Source organism: Chiloscyllium plagiosum, chromosome 5 (assembly GCF_004010195.1).
Source record: "Chiloscyllium plagiosum isolate BGI_BamShark_2017 chromosome 5, ASM401019v2, whole genome shotgun sequence".
Classification (NCBI taxonomy): Eukaryota; Metazoa; Chordata; class Chondrichthyes; order Orectolobiformes; family Hemiscylliidae; genus Chiloscyllium; species Chiloscyllium plagiosum.
In genome coordinates, this window is record NC_057714.1 from 54,815,069 (window position 1) to 54,822,386 (window position 7,318).

General features: G+C 44.7%; 1 long non-coding RNA gene across 1 annotated transcript in view; it reads right to left on the bottom strand.

Annotated features, from left to right (window-relative positions):
* Nucleotides 1-3,976, bottom strand: part of LOC122550292 — a 9,971-nt gene extending 5,995 nt beyond the window's left edge. The window contains exons 1-2 of the long non-coding RNA XR_006311797.1: nt 3,842-3,976; nt 2,796-2,965 (exon numbers count right to left, since the gene is read on the bottom strand). This is a non-coding gene — a long non-coding RNA (uncharacterized LOC122550292). The remainder of the gene's footprint in view (nt 1-2,795; nt 2,966-3,841) is intronic.
* Between the last annotated feature and the right edge of the window lie 3,342 nt (nt 3,977-7,318).

A 7,318-nucleotide genomic window follows, 5' to 3' on the forward strand; every position in this document is an offset into this window, starting at 1 on the left:
ACCATTAAGTGTATAAGTCCTGCTAAGATTTGCTTTCCCAAAATGCAGCACCTCGCATTTATCTGAATTAAACTCCATCTGCCACTTCTCAGCCCATTGGCCCATCTGGTCAAGATCCTGTTGTAATCTGAGGTAACCTTCTTCGCTGTCCATGACACCTCCAATTTTGGTGTCATCTGCAAACTTACTAACTGTACCTCTTATGCTCACGTCCAAATTACTTATGTAAATGACAAAACATAGTGGACCGAGCACCGATCCTTGTGGCACTCCACTGGTCACAGGCATCCAGCCTAAAAAACAACCCTCCATAACCACCCTCTGTCTTCTATCTTTGAGCCAGATCTGTATCCAAATGGCTAGTTCTCCCTTTATTCCATGAGAACTAACCTTGCTAATCAGTCTCCCATGGGGAACCTTGTCGAACGCCTTACTGAAGTCCATATAGATCACATCTACCGCTCTACCCTCACCAATCTTCTTTGTTGTTTCTTTAAAGAACTCAATCAAGTTTGTGAGACATGATTTCCCACGCACAAAGCAGTGTTGACTATCCCTAATCAGTCCTTGCCTTTCCAAACACATGTACATCCTGTCGCTCAGGATTCCCTCCAACAACTTGCCCACCACTGACATCAGGCTCACTGGTCTATAGTTTCCTGGTTTGTCCTTACAACCCTTCTTAAACAGTGGCACAATGTTAGCCAACCTCCAGTCTTCCGTTACCACACCTGTGACTATCGATGATACAAATATCTCAGCAAAAGGCCCAGCAATCACTTCTTTCGCTTCTCACAGAGTTCTCGGGTACACCTGATCAGGTCCTGGGGATTTCTCCACCTTTATGCATTTCACAGTATTCAGCACTTCCTCCTCTGTAATATGGACATTTTGCAAGGTGTCACCATCTATTTCCCTACAGTCTATATCTTCCAAATCCTTTTCCACAGTAAATACTGATTCAAACTGCTCATTTAGTATCTCCCCCATTTTGTGTAGCTCCACACAAAGGCCGCCTTGCTGATCTTTGAGGGGCCCTATTTTCTCCCTAGTTACCCTTTTGTCCTTAATGTATTTGTAAAAACCCTTTGGATTCTCCTTAACTCTATTTGCCAAAACTATCTCATGTCCCCTTTTTGCCCTCCTGATTTCCCCCTTACGTATACTCTTACTGCCTTTATACTCTTTTAAGAATTCACTCAATCTATCCTGTCTATACCTTACATATCCTTCCTTGTTTTTCTTTACCAAACCCTCAATTTCTTTAGTCATCCAGCTTTCCGTATACCTACCAGCCTTTCCTTTCATCAAACAGGAATATACATTCCCTGGATTCTCGTCATCTCATTGCTGAATGCTTCCCATTTTCCAGTGTTCCTTTACCTGCAAACATCTGTCCCCAATCAGCTTTTGCAAGTTCTTGCCCAATACCATGAAAATTGGCCTTTCTCCAATTTAGAACTTCAACTTTTAGATCTGGTCTATGCTTTTCCATCACTATTTTAAATCTAATAGAATTATTGTCGCTGGCCCCAAAGTGCTTCCCCACTGACACCTCAGTCACCTGCCCTGCCTTATTTCCTAAAAGTAGGTCAAGTTTTGCAACTTCTCTAGTAGGTACATCCACATTCTGAATCAAAAACCTTTCTTGAGCACACTTAACAAATTCCTCTCCATCTAAACCCTTAACACTATGGCAGTCCCAGTCTATGTTCGGAAAGTTAAAATCCCCTACTATAACCACCCTAATATTCTTACAGTTAGCTGAGATCTCCTTACAAGTTTGTTCCTCAATTTCCCTCTGACTATTAGGGGGTCTACAATACAATCCCGGTAACATTATCATCCCTTTCTTATTTCTCAGTTCCACCCAAATAACTTCCTTGGATGTATTTTCAGGAATATCCTCCCTCAGCACAGATGTAATGCTTTCCCTTATCAAAAATGCCACTCCCCCTCCTCTCTTGCCTCCCTTTCTATCCTTCCTATAGCTTTTGTATCCTGGAACATTAAGCTGCCAGTCCTGTCCATCCCTGAGCCATGTTTCTGTAATTGCTATGATATCCCAGTCCCATGTTCAGTCGGACCTTCTATTGCCTGACAACAGCAAAGAGATGAGAGCAGACATTTTGAAAATGTAAGTGAAAATATATTCACAACATGCAGTATTTTTGACAATAAAGTGTCACCTGTGTCTCCAATGTGACCTAAATCAACTTATTTCTCCCTTTTCCCCAACTACATCGATGTGCAGTCCTTACGGCCACAGCTGGGATCGGACTGAGCCTGTTTTGTAGGTGTGTTGTCCTGGAAACCTGCCTGGTCATCCCTAGGGACATTTGGGCCTAGAGGAACAGGGCCACTGAGACACAGAGTCCTCAGTGGGAACCTGTACCACTGGAGTAAAGTTGAGGTGCTCTATTCCCCTCTCACCTTGCCATTGATGGTGAGTGCCTATAGCTTCAAAGATGGAGTGTAGATCTATGCACAAAAATGGAAGACGCTGAAATGGTGCTTGATCTGGCTCTTTATGGGAGTAGCCATCCTATCCATGGACAGCACAGTTTGAATAATGATGGGCTCCTTCATGCTTCAAACCAGATTACAACAGCCTCTGAAACCTATCTGATGTTCCTGAGCCTTTCTGCATTTTGTCAATGTCTTTAATGGCTGATACTATGGGACCATTTTCTGCTTCAGGCTGGGCAGATGCCTGATTGCTGAGTCCACAGAGTGTCATCAACCTGCATGTTTGTCCCTTTGCCATAGTGGAGATATGTCAGTAAGGTGCTTACCAGATTGTGTGCTCAAGTCTAGTCTATAAAGGGAACCCATGAGTTGAAAGCCTCTGAGCTGGTGGAGAGGGAGCAAAATACTCTGAATGTTGGGTGACTTCCTCCTTAAATGTGAAGGCAGAGCTAACAGCCTTTTTTTCTGGTGGTGGTTCATTGGGTCTCACCACTGCCTGCGTAAAAGAAGAAAAGGAATTAGTTATGTGAAAAAGGCTAAAAGTTTAATCAGGTCAAGAATGTGTTAACACTGACATTAATGGAGGAGATGTGCAACACAATGAATTTATTTGGTTAGTTGCTCATAGAGGGCTCTGCACCTCACATTTGCAACCACTCTATTCAACAGCCAACTTCAGCATTTTATCTTCATAGGAGATGAAAAGTCTATCTTTCATGACCCTTTTGCCAGCTGTGTCCTCTCCGTCTAGGTATAAGATATTTTTTTCTTGCAGTGAAATGAAGAGGGAGATTGAGTCAAATGTAAGCAGATGGGAAAGGTGTTAGAGGAAGGAGAGGTCATGAATTGTCCCCAATGAGTCCAATGCCACACCCTGGTAAGGGGGCAGCATAGTGGCTCAGTGGTAAGCACTACTGCCTCACAGTGCCAGGATTCCAGATTCGATTCCAACCTCAGGCGATTGTCTGTGGGGAGTTTGCATGTTCTCAGTTCTCTTCGTGTCTGTGTGGGTTTCCTTTGGTTTCCTCCAACTGAACAACAATATGCAGGTTAGATGGATTCACCATACTAAATTGGCCATGGTGTCCAGGGTTAGTCATGGGAAATGCAGGGTTACAGAGGTGGGGGGGGGTCAGGTTGTGATGCTTTTCAGAAGGTCAGTGTGTACTCCATGGGCCAAATAACCTGGTCCCAAACTTACGGATTCTATGATTTTATGAGTCAGTGGAAAGCACAGGTAGGGTATGTGGTGGATATGCTGCATGTCATAGTGAGAGTTGCAATCCATGAAGCTTAATGAGAGCCGTGTGTGATCTCAGAATTAGAGTGAGTAGTGAGGGTTAGATAGTAGAGAGAAAATACTTGGACTTACTCTTGTGGATTGCAGAAAATTTTCATTTACTTCCTGCACTTGGGCATTTCTTTGCAACTTTCCATCCTGCTGTCACAGTACAGGCTGTTGTATTTGATGGTCTGGCCTTCTTTCTCAATCAACATGAATAAACACTGCACTTCCTTTGACCACCTCAAGGCACCTGTGGGAAAATTGAGGAGCTAAGTTGTCATTTCCTCAATGGCAAGACTGTGAAGGACAGTTCTGGTTTGTAGCAGTTAGAGTGAATGATGCAAAGTCCTGGCAGTGACAAGCACTTGCACCCTTCATGCTGCATGGTTCATGAGCTGGGTGCCATAGAGGATGGTTGCATTAATACTGAGCTGAAGTGCAAAGCATTGTATGAGAAAATTCAACATGGGCCATGAAGGACCACTCATGCACAATGAATCTCACAAATAAAAGGGTTTTGGCGGAAAATGGGAAAATAAAGATTGATGTGGTTGCTGTCATATATATCAGTTCTTTCAATCTGAGCTCATGTAGGATCACATGGACTGGCAGTACTTTAGTCCAAAAATAAAACAAAGAGACAGCGGATGCTAGAAATCTGAAATGAAACAGAAATTGCTGGAAACATCAACAGGTCTGGCAGCATCTGTGGAGCGAAATCAGAGTTAATGTTTCAAGTCCAGTGACCCTTCTTCAGTTGTGCTTTATCTTCATGGATACTGCCAGATCTGTTGAGTTTCCCCAGTAATTTCTATTTTTGCTTCCGTACTTTAGTCCTGTTGACTTCAATCTAAATGCATAAGTCAAATCTTTTAACTGTTGGTTTAAATATATCAATTATATATAAAGTATTGGGCATGATACAAGAGTTTAAATACTGTTGTTACAAAGGATTGAAAAGTTTGTCATTTTTAACTAACGTGGGGTCAAAGAAGTGGAAGTGAGATTGAATGGATTGCTCACAGAATAGACTGCTTCATTTCACCATGTCTTTTTGTCACACCAGTCTCCGTGGCTAATGTATCCCCTTGGACATCATTTAACACCAAACAGTGAAATGGGCAAACATTTATCAGTGCTCATTTTCAGTCTGATAGTAAAAATGTTTGGGATTTACAGTTTCATCTTGCTAACAATGCTTACTGGCTGCAGCACTATAGAGTCAAGAGTGTGCTGCTGGAAAAGCACACCAGGTCAGGTCCGAGGAGCAAAAGAATTGACGTTTCAGGCAAGGGCTCTTCATCAGGAATGAGGCTTATGGGCCAAGGCAGTGGGGAGATAAATAGGAGGGATGTGGGGCTGGGGGAAAGGAAGCTGAGAGTGCGATAGGTGGATGGAGGTGAGGGTAATGGTGATAGGTTGGAGAGGAAGCTGGAACGGATAGATGGGAAGGAAGATGGACAGGTAAGACATGTCATGAGCGTGGTGGGGATTGAAAGTTTGGAACTGGGATAATGTGGAGAGAGGGGAAATGAGGAAAAAGGTGCAGTCCACATTGATGCCATGGGGTTGGAGGGCCCCAAGGTGAAAGATGGCGCCACCTCGTGCTCCTACAAGGAGGTTGAACAGTTCATCAACTTCACAAACACATTATACCTTGACCTTAAGTTTATCTAGACCATTCTGAACACCTCCCTCCCCTTCCTGGACCTCACCATCTCCATCACCGGTGACCGACTCAACACGGACATTTTCTACAAGCCCACCGTCTCCCTCAGCTAGCTGGACTATACCTCCTCCCACCCTGCTTCCTGTAAAAATGCTATCCATTATTCCCATTTCCTCCGCCTCCACCGCATCTGCTGCCAGGAAGACCAGTTCCATCATAGAACACACCAGATGATCTCCTTCTTTAAAGATCGTAATTCCCCCCCCTCACATGGTCGATGAAGCCCTCCAGCACATCTCATTCACTTCCTGCAGCTCCGGCCTCGAACTTCACTCCTCCAACCGCAACAAGGACAAAACCCCCTTGTCTTCACCTTCCACCCCACGAACATCCAGACACATCGCATTATCCTTCGTTATTTCCCCCACGTACAAATGGACCTCACCACCAGAGATATATGTCTCTCCCCACCCCATCTGTTTTCCGTAAGGACCATTCCCTCCTCGACTCTCTTGTCAGGTTCACGCCTCCCACCAATCCAGTGCCTACATCTCCCCCTGCACCTCCGTCCAAGGCCCCAAAGGAGCCTTCCACATCCATCAAAGTTTCACCTGCACTTCCACACATGTCATTTACTGTATCCGTTGCTCCCGATGCAGTCTCCTCTACGTTGGGGAGACAGACAGCCTACTTGCAGACCGCTTCAGAGAACACCTTCGAGAAACCCGCACAAACCAACGCCACCGCCCAGTGGTTGAACACTTCAGCTCCCCCTCCCACTCCACCAAGGACATGCAGGTCCTGGGTCTCTTTCATCACCACACCCGAATCACCCGATGCCTGGAGGAAGAACGCCTCATCTTCCGCCTTGGGATCCGCCAGCCCCACGGCATCAATATGGACTTCACCAGTTTCCTTAATTCCCCTCCCCCCACCTTATCCCAGTTCCAACCTTCTAGCTTGGCACCGCCCTCATGACCTGTCTTGTCTATCCATCTTCCTTCCCACCTGTCTGCTCCACCCTCCTCTCCAACCTATCACAGGCCCCACCCCCTCCCATTTATCTCTCCATCCCCTTGGCCCACAAGTCTCATTCCTGATGAATGGCTCTTGCCTGAAACGTCAATTCTCCTGCTCCTCAAATGCTACCTGACCTGCTGTTCTTTTCCAGCAGCACATTCTCGACTCTGATCTTCAGCATCTGTAGTTCTCACTTTCTTCAGCACTACATAGTAAGTCATAATAGATAGAGTGGACTAGGAGAGGGCATAACCTCAGAGTGAAGGCACAATGTTTTAGGATTGAGACGAGGAGTACTTTCTTCAGCCAGAGGATGGTGAATCTCTGGAACACAATGATGTGGAAGGCGGTGGAGGCTAAGTCATTGAGTGTATTTAAGATAGAGATTGGTGGTCTTTTGTTTAGTAAGGGATTCAAAGGTTAATGCAAGAGGATAGGAGAATGGGTTTGAGAAATGCACCAGCTCTGATTAAATGGCAGAGCAGACTTAATGGGCTGAATGACCTAATTCTGCTCATATATCTTATGATCTTACTAGACATCTGCCAACAAAGGCTGAATTAAAATTTAATAAACCAAGCTTGAGTGGGTTACTGCATCATCCCTCACATTTTACTGATTAGTAGGAACTGGTGATCTTGTGAGTTGTATTTGATCGTATAGATCTTACTAAGATCTACTGTTCCGTATGGAACTGAGTGACACAGTTTCAGGAAGGTTCCTCTGATCTGCTCAGAGCTGGTTATTTCACTTGGGTTGGTGGTAACATAATAATTCATTCTATGGTGTTTCTGTTACGGGAATGCAACATCAGCCATGGATTATGTGTCTCATTAATTTGCAGTGACCCTGACTTTAAAACACAAGTCCGTATT